The sequence below is a fragment of the Bubalus kerabau genome, chromosome 8 (assembly GCF_029407905.1).
Source record: "Bubalus kerabau isolate K-KA32 ecotype Philippines breed swamp buffalo chromosome 8, PCC_UOA_SB_1v2, whole genome shotgun sequence".
NCBI lineage: Eukaryota > Metazoa > Chordata > Mammalia > Artiodactyla > Bovidae > Bubalus > Bubalus kerabau.
The window spans coordinates 76,927,355-76,942,815 of NC_073631.1; the positions used below are offsets into that span (position 1 = coordinate 76,927,355).

General features: G+C 37.7%; 1 protein-coding gene and 1 long non-coding RNA gene across 3 annotated transcripts in view; one reads left to right on the plus strand and one right to left on the minus strand.

Annotated features, from left to right (window-relative positions):
* Positions 1-3,233, plus strand: part of LOC129659369 (uncharacterized) — a 241,901-nt gene extending 238,668 nt beyond the window's left edge. The window contains exon 4 of the long non-coding RNA XR_008718055.1: positions 2,698-3,233. This is a non-coding gene — a long non-coding RNA (uncharacterized LOC129659369). The remainder of the gene's footprint in view (positions 1-2,697) is intronic.
* The window catches only part of LOC129659367 (uncharacterized), a 382,363-nt gene that overhangs the window by 6,140 nt on the left and 360,762 nt on the right, over positions 1-15,461 (minus strand). The gene's annotated exons all lie outside the window — the stretch shown is intronic.

Here is a 15,461-nt window from a genome sequence, read left to right on the forward strand (position 1 = left end):
GGATTGGGGACAGGGGAGAAGGGGACGACAGAGGATGAGATGGCTGGATGGCATCACCGACTCAATGGACGTGAGTCTGAGTGAACTCCAGGAGTTGGTGATGGACAGGTAGGCCTGGCATGCTGCAATTCATGGGGTTGCAATGAGTTGGACATGACTGAGCAACTGAACTGAACTGAACTGAGGACAGCCCTGAAAGGTTAAGACCTTTAATTAGAGACAAAGTTAGAGAGCAGAACTACTTTGATTTTAATAAGCAACTCCAACAACCAAGTCACTTATACTTAATAAACACATAGATATGTATTGGTGATTGATTGGATTCAGATCAGATCAGTCGCTCAGTCATGTCCGACTCTTTGTAACCCCATGAATCGCAGCATTCCAGGCCTCCCTGTCCATCACCAACTCCCGGAGTTCACTCAGACTCAACATCCATCGAGTCAGTGATGCCATCCAGCCATCTCATACTCTGTCGTCCCCTTCTCCTCCTGCCCCCAATCCCTCCCAGCATCAGAATCTTTTCCAATGAGTCAACTCTTCGCATGAGGTGGCCAAAGTACTAGTGTTTCAGCTTTCGCATCATTCCCTCCAAAGAAATCCCAGGGCTGATCTCCTTTAGGATGGACTGGTTGGATCTCCTTGCAGTCCGAGAGACTCTCAAGAGTCTTCTCCAACACCACAGTTCAAAAGCATCAATTCTTCGGCACTCAGCCTTCTTCACAGTCCAACTCTCACATCCATACATGACCACAGGAAAAACAATAGTCTTGACTAGATGGACCTTTGTTGGCAAAGTTATGCCTCTGCTTTTGAATATGCTATCTAGGTTGGTCATAACTTTTCTTCCAAGGAGTAAGCGTCTTTTAATTTCATGGCTGCAGTCATTATCTGCAGTGATTTTGGAACCCAAAAAAATAAAGTCTGACACTTTTTCCACTGTTTCCCCATCTATTTCCCATGAAGTGATGGGACCAGATGCCATGATCTTCGTTTTCTGAATGTTGAGCTTTAAGCCAACTTTTTCACTCTCCTCTTTCACTTTCATCAAGAGGCTTTTTAGTTCCTCTTCACTTTCTGCCATAAGGGTGTTGCCTCTGCATATCTGAGTTTATTGATATTTCTCCTGGCAATCTTGATTCCAGCTTGTGTTTCTTCCAGTCCAGCGTTTCTCATGATGTAGTCTGCATATAAGTTAAATAAGTAGGGTGACAATATACAGCCTTGACGTACTCCTTTTCCTATTTGGAACCAGTCTGTTGTTCCATGTCCAGTTCTGTTGCTTCCTGACCTGCATACAGATTTCTCAAGAGGCAGGTCAGGTGGTCTGGTATTCCCATCTCTTTCAGATTGATTGGATTAGTGAATCTAAATTTGTTATACAACTCAATTCATTTTTAGCATGGATTTTAAGATGCCTAGCCTTGCTATGTTAAACTTCCTTTGGTCAAACAAGCTAAGCCCCAAAATGACATAGATGTAGTGACTTAAAAATAAATCTAGTCCATACTAGTGACATGTTTAGGTAACTTTGCTTAGATGCAAGGCCCTTAAACCTATCAATTATTCTGAGTTTTTTGGTCAATAAGGAAAGAGCACTTTTTCTCCAAAGGTTTAGCCCATTTTAATAACTTTAATCAAACACAATCTATTCTATTATTCTTATCCAAGTAGAGTTATCCTAACTATTCTTAAAAACACTAAGCAGGGAAATTGGCTCAGAATTAGGACAGCTAGAACATGCTATCATACCTTTGCAGTGTACTTTTATATTTCTTTAAGGAAGTAAAGAAAATACAAAGGATAAAATCTTGATTCCCAGATATGTCAAGAGAAGCACAGTTACATTTGTGTTCTTAACCTTTATTCACATTATTGAGATTTGTACTTTGCCACAACCCTCTGCTCAGTAGCTCTAGAACAGGTCAATTTGATTACATGATTGTAAATAATGATTTAGGGAAGTCAGCAGTTTGAAGGAGGCCAGAAAACCAGAAAATGTAGCTGTTTTAAGGGTCATGAAATAATACAGAATTTGAAGTTGGAAAAATTTTGGCTCAAATCACATCTCTTTTACTTATTTGCTGATAGATCATGGAACAACTACTTAATCTTTTTAGGATGCAAAGTGTCCAGTGAGGACTAAATTAGCACTTTCGGTATATTTTAATATTATCTGAGTGTTCAGTATAGCAGCCAACAGCTACTTGCACTTATTGAGTACTTGAAATGTGACTGGTGTGAATTACCATATGCTATAAATATCAAAAACACCCTGTATACTGGGAGTGAAGTGAAGTGAAGCGAAAGTCGCTCAGTCATTTCTGACTCTTTGCAATCCTATGGACTAAACAGTCCATGAAATTCTCTAGGTCAGAATACTGGAGCACATAGCCTTTTCCTTCTCCAGGGGATCTTCCCAAACTAGGGATCAAGCCCAGCTGTCCCAAGTTGCAGTCGGTTTCTTTACCAGCTGAGTATATTGGGAGACTTAGTACTAAAAAAACCAAAATGTCTCATTCCTAATGTTATATTGATTGCATTTTGAAATGACATTTTAATAATATTTGACATATATCTAAACTTAATTTTACTTTTATTTATTTTATTAATATAGCTACTAAAAATTAAAAATACAAATATTTCTACTGTAAAGCATTGCCCTATATGAATATTTTGCCGCCTTCTCCCCTCTAGAGTAAAATAGAAGAAGGCAATGGCACCCCACTCCAGTACTCTTGCCTGGAAAATCCCATAGACAGAGGAGCGTGGTAGGCTGCAGTCCACGGGGTCGCGAAAAGTCGGACACAACTGAGTGACTTCACTTTCACTTTTCACTTTCATGCATTAGAGAAGGAAATGGCAACCCACGCCAGTCTTCTTTCCTGGAGAATCCCTGGGATGGGGGAGTCTGGTGGGCTACCGTCTATAGGGTTGCACCGAGTTGGACACGACTGAAGCGACTTAGCAGCGGCAGCAGTAGCAGTACCTCAAAAATCACGAATAGGCAATTAATGTCAAAGGAAGCAGAAGAAAGGGGATAAAAAAATGTTAAGTGAATAGATATCAGTTAAGCAAAGGAGAAAAATAGAGGAAAATAAATGTACCTAAAATCTTATTTTTTGAAAGATAAAAACGTATAAACCCCTAGACAGCTCAGAAAAAAGATCCTATGTTAAATTGTCATAGGAAACTATTATAACTTACTGCCAACAAATTCAACATATATGGAATAGACAATTTTCAAACTAGCAAAACACTAAAAAAAAAAGAAAAAAAAGAAAAGAAAATACATACCCTGAATCATTTACATCTATTATGTTAGTTGGATTTGTAGTTTAAAACTTTCCACAAAGAAAATTCCAGACTCCTGTGGCTCCAGTGGCTAATTTCATCAAAGAAGAAATATCAATTTTATGCATACTTTTATAAAAACTAGAAGAGGAAATACGTGAAGTGATGGATATGTTAACTAACTCAGAGGGGGAAGTTCTTTCACAATGTAGACACAGCAAATTATCATGTTGTACACTTTAAATAGCTTACAACTTTATGTTAATTATACCTCAGTAAAGCTAGAAAAAAATCAAAAGCACAAACCAATATCCTTTATGAACATAGAAATAATATTTGCTAGCTAACCGGGTCCAGCAATATTACAGGAGTAACTTATGACCAAGTATAGAGTTCAAAGATTTTTGACCAATTTCCAGGAATTCAAGGTTAACTTAACAATTATTATAATTCACAATATTAATAGAAAAAGTAAAACCATTAAATTGTAACAACAGAGTCAGAAAATACTTTGTCAAAATGTAACTCCCACTGATGATAAACAACAAGCACAACACAATAACTTGTGGCAAACTAGCTAACATTGTACTTAATGTTGAAAGACTAAATGTATTCACCCAGGATAGAGAAAAAGTCAAGTGCATTCCACTCTCAGCATTTGTATTAAACATTGTATTGAGGCCCTAACCAGTGCAATGATATAAGAAGAAAAAAAAAAGGGTGTAGGTAGGAAAGAAGCAGAAAATATATCTTTATTCATAAACAACATAATTCTAAGGAATCCTTAAAAAGAAACAAAATAAAAATGTATATATGACTTGAACAGTGACTTCACTAAATATGGTATATTAATTGCTTAAAAAATTAATTACAGATCTCGTGGACTGTAGCTTGCCAGTCTCCTCTGTTCATTGACTCCTGCAGGCCAGAATACTGGAGTGGGTAGCTGTTCCCTTCTCCAGGGGATCTTCTCAACCCAGAGATCAAACCCAGGTGTCCTGCATGGCAGGCAGATTCTTTACCATCTGAGCCACCAGAGAAGCCCAAATATGACATATTAATTGCTTAAAAAAATACATGAAAAGATGCTCAGCATTATTAGGCTCAGATGGTAAAGAGTCTGCCTGCTATGAAGGAGAGGAGACTTGGGTTTGATTACTGGGTTGGGAAGATCCCCTGGAGGAGGGCATGGCAATCCACTCCAGTGTTCTTGCTAGAGAATCCCATGGACAAAGAGAAGCCTGGTGGGCTATAGTCCATGGGGTTGAATAGAGTTTGACACAACTGAGCACCTAACACATAGATGATGCACATAAAATCTATGCCATACCCACATACCACATAAGCATCCTTTAGAATGGTTAAAATAAGAAAGAATGACTATGCCAAGTATTGGTGAATATGTATAGTAATTGAGAAACTTAAACATTTCTGATAGAAGTTTAAGTGATAAAACCAGTTGGGGAAATATTTTTGCAAATTCTTAATAACTTAAATACTGTTACTCATCAATCCTGGGACTTCCCTGATAGTTCAGTTGGTAAGAATCCACCTGCAATGCAGGAGACCCCAGTTCAATCCCTGGGTTGGAAAGATCTGCTGCAGAAGGGATAGGCTATCCACTCCAGTATTCCTGGGCTTCCCTTGTGGCTCAGCTGGTAAAGAATTTGCCTGCAATGCAGGAGAACTGGGTTGGGAAGATCAATCTCATCAATCCTAATCCTAGGCATTTATCAAAGATAAACAGGCATATAGGCACACAGAAACTTACACATGTATATTCATAAGTTTGACTCATAATATTAAAAAACTGGAAATAACCAAATGTTCAACAGTAGATGGAGAAACATTTTGGTAATGTTTGTACAATAGTTTATTACTTGGCAATAATCACATAGATGAATCTTAAAAAAAAAAAAAAAGTATGCTGAGTGATAGAAATCAGTAGAAAGGGTAAGTACTATATCAATCCATGTATATGGAGTTCTAGAAAAGCAAAACTATAGTGTTAGAAGACAGATAAGTCTTTGCCTCATTTTAGGGTGTATGTGTGGAGAAGGAAATGGCAGCCCACTCCAGTGTTCTTGCCTGGAGAATCCCAGGGATGGGGGAGCCTGGTGGGCTGCTGTCTATGGGGTCGCACAGAGTCGGACACGACTGAAGCAACTTAGCAGCAGCAGCAGCAGCAGGGTGCATATGAAGAGGTATAGAAGTGACAGCAACTTTGCTAGTAAAGATTCATGAATAAAATCATGTGGATACATTCTGTATTTTGAATGTAGTGATAATGTGTCAGAATTCACTGAAACATTTAAAATGTGTGCATCTACTTGCTTGTAAGGACTTCCCAGGTGGCACTAATGATAAAGAACCTGCCTGCCAATGCAGGAGACATAAGAGACACAGGCTCCATCCCTGTGTCAGAAGAAGATCCCCAGAGGAGGTCACAGCAACCCACTCCAGTATTTTTTCTGGAGAATCCCATGGACAGAGAAGCCTGGCCAGCTACATACAGTCCATAGGGTTGCAAAGAGTCGGACATGATTGAAGCAACTTAGTATGCACATACACTTGCTTGTAAATCACACTTCAATGCTATAAATTTAAATAGTGAAAATGAACTGGTTACTAGGGAGAGGGAATAGATTTGAATTAGGTAAATGAGAAAGGCACCTAGAGAAGAAAGTATATGGCATGTGTGGGGAGCAGTAATGAGTTCCATTTGAGTAGAACAAAAGAGAAATGTATAGAAATTGTTGCAACACAAACTGGAAAGTTAGAGTTAGAACATGCAAGATCATAGATACCAGAATAAACATTTCAAACATTATTTGTGAAACAATGAATGATGGGGCATCAATTTGTTTGCCTTTCGCTTCCCTTCCCTTTCTTAATGTTTGGAGTGACATCGCTCAGATATGTGGATAGACAAGGCTTGAGAGAGCTATAGGAGGAAGAATGCCATGTTTTCTCCTTAAATGGTAGGATCTCTGGGTTGTCTGATTTGCATAAGCTCCCTGTCCATCAGTGGCAATGTTCATTTGTTTCTATCATGTCAGCCTTTCTCACAGTTATCATCAACAGAGCTCTTAAACACTTACGTTCACACAGCCAAAACTGAACCACAATGGTGGGCTCTCAGCCTTTCTTGAAATTCTTTAAAAAGCACTGGGTAAAAATCAAGTATTTTCAAATATATATATTTTAGGCACTGTTATTTTAGTCTTTCTTTCCAAAATAAGTGCCTTGAGATGTGGATGGAAATATGAAGGCTATGTCCACTATTTATTCCCAACTCTCAAGCTTAATTTCCATGTGAAGAATCATAAGGATTGATCACATATACTGGAATACTGCAAAGGCTAAAAGATTTTTTATAAATCTATAAATCTGTTAAGCTCAATATTAAGTAAAACAATATTTTTCAATCCAGATGGCTAATTTGCATGGCTTCATTTAACACCTGACTTTCCACACACATTTGCTTATTATAAAGACTGTTATAAAAAATGTTACTTAAAATTTTGACAGAAAAAAAAATAACCTGCAAAAAAACTGCCTGCCGGATTTGAGTCATGCTATTCGTGTTTCTAAAATGAAGGAGAAAAGAGGTTTAAAGGATTTGGGGCTTTGAAAAGGCAGTAGCCTGTTCTGCACCCTCCAATGAATTAGTCTTCTCTTGGATCAACAAGCTATTAAAGTTTCAGATAGGAACATTTTAATATAAAGTCTTACCAGAAAAGTATAGAGTCAAAATCCAAGTAGCATTCTCAGTACTACTGTTATTTAATAGTTAAAACTATAATACAACATTTTTCAAAGGTTTTACAAGAAATAATAAAACATCTATAATAAATAAAACAATTTTTATATGCTATGATATAGATTTTTGACATCACTCATTTCTTTGAATGTATCAAGTGGACATTCATAATTCTTGCCTTCAAGACTAAACCCTACCAATGTTATTTCCTATTTATATGTGACACTCCTGAAATTTATTTATTAATGATTATTTTAGCACATTTTTATAATCCCATATATTGCATCCAGCATTGAGTACTGGACTGTAACAGTAAAGTACCTTAGAAGCACTTTCTGAAGTAGTTTAGTTCAGTTGCTCAGTTATGTCTGACTCTTTGTAACCCCATGGACTGCAGCACTCTAGGCTTCCCTGTCCATCACCAATTCACTTGCTCAAACTCATGTCCATCTAGTCAGTGATCCCATCCAACCATCTCATCCTCTGTCATCCCATTCTCGTCCTGCCTTCAATCTTTCCCAGCATCTGGGTCTTTTCTAATGAGTCAGTTCTTCGCATTAGGTAGCCAAAGTATTGGAGTTTCAGCTTCAGTCCTTCTGAAGTCGAGATGATAAGATTTTAAGACTGGTCATTTCCATTCTTTCTATCTGAAATTTTCATTCTTCACTGCAGTGAATTTGTACAGTCATTTCATAGTTATCACAATTGCTTTCTCCTGGGCAACTCAAGGTAGAAAAAAGCCAGGCATTATCAAATAAAGGACATTTGAAATTATAGAGATTTGCAAAGGACATTTGGGAAGAAATAGATCCTCAACTTTGATTTTGTCATTATTCAGAATGAAGCCAGAGAGATAAAGGCTGAGATTTGAATTCTACTTCTTCAACTAGGTGTTGCTTAGGAGAACTGCAAAGTCTCTTGACCTCAGTCTTGTCACCTATAAAATGATAAAAGCCTACTATACATAATAGGGTCTTGTACAGTAAATAAAGTTGTAAAATTTTCAAGCAAATTTAAACATCATATGTATTCAGTTCATTTAAATCGCTCAGTTGTGTCCGACTCTTTGAGACCCCATGGACTGCAGCACACCAGGGTTCCTTGTCCATCACCAACTCCCAGAGTTACCCAAACTCATGTCCGTTGAGTCGGTGATGCCATCCAACCATCTCATCCTCTGTCATCCCCTTCTCCTCCTGCCTAAATCTTTCCCAGCATCAGGGTCTTTGCAAATGAGTAAACTCTTTGCATCAGGTGGCCAAAGTATTGGAATATCAACTTCAACATCAGTCCTTCCAATGAACATTCAGGACTGATTTCCTTTAGGATGGACTGGTTGGATCTCCTTGCAGTCCAAGGGACTCTCAACAGTCTTCTCCAACACCACAGTTCAAAAGCATCAATTCTTCAGTGCTCAGCTTTCTTCACAGTCCAACTCTCATATCCATGCATGACTACTGGAAAACCACAGACTTTCTAGATGGACCTTAGTTGGCAAAGTAGTGTCTCTGCTTTTTAATATGCTGTCTAGGTTGGTCATAACTTTTCTTCCAAGGAGTAAGTGTCTTTTAATTTCATGGCTGCAGTCACCATCTGCAGTGATTTTGGAGCCAAAAAAATAGTCTGACACTGTTTCTCCATCTATTTGTCATGAAGTGACAAATAACTATATTGTATCAGCATCAACAAAAAGTTGAAATAGTGAAGATGAATTCAGCATGGCTCCAGAATTGTTAATTATATGAGCTTGATGAATTTTCTAAATTTCTCTGAGGCTTATTATTTTGATAATAATAATTTCTTTTTCATAGAATTTGTGCTGTGTGCTGTTGCTTCCATTGTGTCTAGCTCCTTGAGATGCTATGGACTGTAGCCTGCCAGGCTCCTTTGTTCATGGGGTTTTCCAGGCAAGAATACTGGAGTGGGTTGCCATTTCCATCTCCAGGTAGTCTTCCTGACTCAGGGATCAAACCTGTTTCTCTTAACATCTCCTGTATTGGCACTGGAGAATAGCTGAGGGATTTAAGTGTTACTCTGCTTATAGAAACATATAAAATGGCTAGCTTTCTCTATAATAGCAATTTTAAATTTTGAACAACAGCCCAACAAATGAAGTGGTTCTCTCATCTCTTGGTTCAAAAGAAAAGCAAACTCTTCAAACATACCTAAGGGAGAAAATATAGTCAAAGTTCTTTATACTACTCTAATAATTACTACTTCTAGGTGTTTTTTTTTTTTTTTTCTCTCTTTAGGATAAGAATGAATGCTTTATCAATGGTCAGGCTGGTGTTTTTCTTTATAATAACCCATGATAAATGCTATCCAAGTATGCTGAAGTATCACTACACAAATTTAATCCTATATTCTGTCTTTCCCTAACTACTTTTTAAAAACTAATTTCCATAATATATCTATGTCCCTTAATTGATCATTTATTTTCCCCATTTTCTCTGTTTCTTCTGTTTTGTTTACTTAGCAACCTAAACTGTTTTTTTCAATAGGTTAAAAATTATCATTTTCTACACAAATTAAAAAGACAACTAAAAGATTAGCAGAACAGTTTTTAAAATTCTATTTCAATTAACCAATTTTTCAATAGTCAGTTCTAGAAGATGTTGTGCTAAGCTTCCAAGTATCAGTTCAGTTCAGTTGCTCAGTTCTCTCCGACTCTTTGCAATCCCATGAATTGCAGCATGCCAGGCCTCCCTGTCCATCACCAACTCCCAGAGTTCACCCAAACCCACGTCCATCAAGTTGGTGATGCCATCCAGCCATCTCATCCTCTGTCGTCCCCTTCTTCTCCTGCCCCCAATCCCTCCCAGCATCAGAGTCTTTTCCAATGAGTCAACTCTTCACATGAGGTGACCAAAGTACTGGAGTTTCAGCTTTAGCATCATTCCTTCAAAAGAAATCCCAGGGCTGATCTCCTTCAGACTGGACTGGTTTGATCTCCTTGCAGTCCAAGGGACTCTCAAGAGTCTTCTCCAACACCACAGTTCAAAAGCATCCATTCTTCGGTGCTCAGCTTTCTTCACAGTCCAACTCTCACATCCATACATGAACACAGGAAAAACCATAGCCTTGACTAGACGGACCTTTGTTGGCCAAATAATGTCTCTGCTTTTCAATATGCTATCTAGGTTGGTCATAACTTTCCTTCCAAGGAGTAAGCGTCTTTTAATTTCATGGCTGCAGTCACCATCTGCAGTGACTTTGGAGCCCAGGAAAATAAAGTCAGCCACTGTTTCCCCATCTATTTCCCATGAAATGATGGGACCAGATGCCATGATCTTCATTTTCTGAATGTTGAGCTTTAAGCCAACTTTTTCACTCTCCTCTTTCACTAGAGCTCAATATATCTAATTGTAGATTTGAAAAAAAAAAAAAAAGATGTACCTATATCCTGGGAATTGTTAGATACACTATATTTTGCTTATTTAATTCTCACAATAATCCTCTAAAGTGTCATTATTATCATACAGATGGGGAAACCAATGTTTGAAGAGATTCCACAGCTTGCCCAAGGTCACATGACTAGGAAGTATATAATGCCATTTGAATAGAACCCAATTTGGCTTCATATCCTTTATTGTTTTAATTGTGTCTCCTAACACATGGCTTGGTTATTTTTTTTTTTTGAAAACACCCTATTGCTGCATTTTATTTGCTAAATATTTTTCAGAGACATTTCATAAAGGATATCGGTCTCTAGCTTTCTGATGGTTTTGGTCTGCTTTTGGTATGAAATTTAATGCTGGCCTCATAAAATGAGCTGGAACATGTTTTGCTTATTTTATTATCTTGAAAACCTGTGTATAATATCTATTATTTATTCATTTGTTTGGTATAATTTATAAATAAAGCTACCTGGACCTGGAGTTTTCTTTGTGGGAAGTTTTTTAACTGTGATTTAAACTTCTGAACAGATAAAGGGAAATTTTGGTCATATATGTTTTTTACCTTGAATGAATTTTGGTATTTTGTGCCTTTCAGGACATTGGTCCACCACGAGTTGTCACACTTATTGAAAAAAAAAAGTAATTCCTGATATTTTCTTATTTCACTTCCTATGTCTATAGAATCCAACATGCCCTTCTTTCTGATACTGGCAATTATTTTTTCTCCTCTCTTTCACTGTCAGTCATTTATTTTGGTTACTATATATTAATATTTTCTGGGGCCTTCCCAGGTGCCTTGGTGGTAAAGAATCTGCCTGCTGATGCAGAGCATGCAGGTTTGATCCCTGGGTCAGGAAGATCCCCTGGAGGACGAAATGGCAACCCCTTCCAGTATTCTTGCCTAGAAAATCCCATGGACAGAGGAGCCTGGTGGACTTCAGTCCATAGCATCGCACAGAGTCAACGGAAGTGACTAAGCAGCAGCAGAAGCAGGACTGTAGCCCACCAGGCCCCTCTTGTCCATGGGGATTCTCCAGACAAGAATACTGGAGTTTCCTTCTCCAGTGGATGTTCCCAACCCAGGGATCAAACCCAGGTCCCACACATTGCAGGTGGATTCTTTACCATCTGAGCCACCAGGGAAGCCCAAGAATTCTGGAGTGGGTAGCCTATCCCTTCTCCAGCAGATCTTCTCAATCCAGGAATGAAATTGCTGTCCTCTGCATTGCAGGAGGATTCTTCACTAGCTGAGCTACTAGGGAAGGCAACGGCACCCCACTCCAGTACTCTTGCCTGGAAAAATCCCATGGATGGATAAGCCTGGTAGGCTACAGTCCATGGGGTTGCAAACAGTTGAACACGACTGAGTGACTTCACTCTCTCCACACTACTAGGGAAGCCCCTATCAACTGGTTATGCGATTTTAAAAGTTGTTCAGGTCATCAGTATCCTGATTGCTTTCAATAATTGATGTAACAAGTAGGTAGAAATCTAAGTGTTAAATTCTTCAATTACAACTGTAGCTGTATGTATTTCTAGTTTTGGTTATACTAATTTTTGCTTCATAGGTTGAGATACTTTTGTTAGGTGCAGATACACCTAGGACATTTCTTTTCTTCATTTATTGTTTTCTTTTGTCATTGTGTAATGTTCCTCTCATCCTTGATTATCATATTTCTTGTTCTGTGGCTTAACATTATCTGATGTTAACATAGCCACTTCAGCTTGCTTTTGATTAGTGTTTGCACAGTACACATATTTTTCCATCAGTTTATGTTTAAACTTTTTTTTTCTATTTAAATTCTTATAGACAGCATCTTTTCTAGGTATTATATTTTATGGAATATAGTAATTCTGCTTTGAATTAGAGTTTTTAGCTGGTTTACATTTAATTAAAAAAATTGTATGGTTAAAATTTATCTTGCTATTTGTCCCATATTCCCTTTCTTTTCTTCTTCATTCTCTATCCTGATTTTCTACTAATTTGTATCCTCACCGACTTTTATTTATTTATTTATTTATTTATTTTTTTTTTTTTTTTTGTGAGTCATGTATGTAACTTTATTTTTTTTTTTTTTTAATTTTATTTTATTTTTAAACTTTACATAAACCTGTGGCGGATTCATTTTGATATTTATTATTTTTTAATTTTATTTTATTTAACTTTACAACATTGTATTGGTTTTGCCATATATCAAAATGAATCTGCCACAGGTATACATGTGTTCCCCATCCTGAACCCTCCTCCCTCCTCCCTCCCTGTACCATCCCTCTGGATCGTCCCAGTGCACCAGCCCCAAGCATCCAGTATCGTGCATCGAACCTGGACTGGCGACTCGTTTCATTCATGATAGTATACATATTTCAATGCCATTCTCCCAAATCATCCCACCCTCTCCCTCTCCCACAGAGTCCAAAAGACTGTTCTATACATCAGTGTCTCTTTTGCTGTCTTGTATACAGGGTTATCATTACCATCTTTCTAAATTCCATATATATGCATTAGTATACTGTATTGGTGTTTTTCTTTCTGGCTTACTTCACTCTGTACAATAGGCTCCAGTTTCATCCACCTCATTAGAACTGATTGAAATGTATTCTTTTTAATGGCTGAGTAATACTCCATTGTGTATATGTACCCCTGCTTTCTTATCCATTCATCTGCTGATGGACATCTAGGTTGCTTCCATGTCCTGGCTATTATAAACAGTGCTGCGATGAACATTGGGGTACACGTGTCTCTTTCAATTCTGGTTTCCTCAGTGTGTATGCCCAGCAGTGGGATTCCTGGATCATAAGGCAGGTCTATTTCCAGTTTTTTAAGGAATCTCCACACTGTTCTCCATAGTGGCTGTACTAGTTTGCATTCCCACCAACAGTGTAAGAGGGTTCCCTTTTCTCCACATCCTCTCCAGCATTTATTGCTTGTAGACTTTTGGATCGCAGCCATTCTGACTGGCGTGAAATGGTACATCATAGTGGTTTTGATTTGCATTTCTCTGATAATGAGTGATGTTGAGCATATTTTCACGTGTTTGTTAGCCATCTGTATGTCTTCTTTGGAGAAATGTCTATTTAGTTCTTTGGCCCATTTTTTGATTGGGTCATTTATTTTTCTGGAATTGAGCTGTAGGAGTTGCTTGTATATTTTTGAGATTAGTTGTTTGTCTGTTGCTTCATTTGCTATTATTTTCTCCCATTCTGAAGGCTGTCTTTTCACCTTGCTTATAGTTTCCTTTGTTGTGCAGAAGCTTTTAACTTTAATTAGGTCCCATTTGTTTATTTTTGTTTTATTTGTACTTGTAGCCATGCAAGTGAAAGTCACTCAGTTGTGTCCAACTCTGTGACCCCATGGATGGTAGCCTACCAGGCTCCTCTGTCCATTGAATTCTCCAGGACAGAATCTGGAGTTGGTAACTGTTTCCTTCTCCAGGGGATCTTCCCAACCCAGGGATTGAACCCAGGTCTCATGCATTGCAGGCAGATTCGCTACCATCTGAGCCTCCAGGGAAGCCATCAGGGAAGCTGGTTGCTATAGATTTTCTAAAATTCACTTTTAGTTTATCACAGTGCAATTTCAAATATGGGTATTACAACTCACATGCAGTAGAAGAACCTGACAGCTCCATGTTTTTTACATCTTCCACTTAATCTTGGTATTATTATCATGCATCTTAGTTCTCTATATGTTACAAATCTTATAATAATCTTATATTAAGTAATGCATTTAAGACTTCCCTGCAGTTCAAATGGTAAAGAATCTACCTGCAAGGTAGGAGACCAGGGTTTGATCCTTGTGTTCAGAAGTTCCTCTGGAGAAGGGAATGGCAATCCACTCCAGTATTCTTGCCTGGAGAATTCCATGGACAGAGATGCCTGGCAGGCTACAGTCCCTGGGGTCAAAAAGAGTCAGACATAACTGTGCAATTAACACACAGTGCATTTTAAATATACCCATTTTCCATTCTCTCTTATATTTTGTGTGCATTCACATTTCTGTCTGATATGGCTTCCACTTGATGAACTTTAACATTTCTAGTTTTTTCTTATCTTTATTTTCTATTGAAGTAAAATTGATTTATAATGTTGTGTTAGTTTTTCACATATATAGCAAACTGATTCACATCCGTGGGCTTCCCAGGTGGCACAGTGGTAAAGAATCCACCTGCCAATTCAGGAGATGCAAGAGATGTACTTTAAATTCTGGGTTGGGAAGATTCCCTGGAGTAGGAAATGGCAATCTGCTCTAGTAGTCTTGTCTGAAAAATTCCATGGACAGAGGAGCCTGGTGGGCTAAAGTCCACAGGGTCACAGAGTTGGACACAACTGAGTACAAAAGAATACATACATATTTTTTATGTTATTTTCCATTGTAGGTTATTATAAGATATTGAATAAAGTATCTGATGCCATATGGTAGGACTCTGTTGTTTATCTATTTTACTTACAGTACTGTGTATCTGTTAATCCCAAACTTCTAAATTATCTCTATCTCCTCCATTCCCCTTTGGTAACTGTAAGTTTGTTTTCTATGTCTGTGAGTCTATTTCTGTCTTGTAAATAAGTTAATTTATATCATTTTTTTTTTACTCATAGACATATCATATGATATCCCTTATTCCCTGATTTACTTCATTTAGTATGATAATCTCTGGGTCTATGCATGTTGCTGCAGATGGTATTATTTCACTCTTTTTTCACAACTAATATTCCATTTCATTATATATATGTATATATACATATATACACACACACACCACATCTTCATTATCCATTCATCTGTTGATGGGCATTTAGGTTGGCTCCATGTCTTGGCTATTGTAAATAGTACAGCTATGAACACTGGGGTGCATGTATTTTTTCAAATTATGGTTTTCTTTAGATATATGTCCAGGAGTGGGATTATGGGATCATATGGTAACTATATTTTTTTTTCTTGTTTTTTTCTTTTAAGGAACCTTCATATTGTTCTGCATAGTGGCTGCACAAATTTGCATGCCCATCAA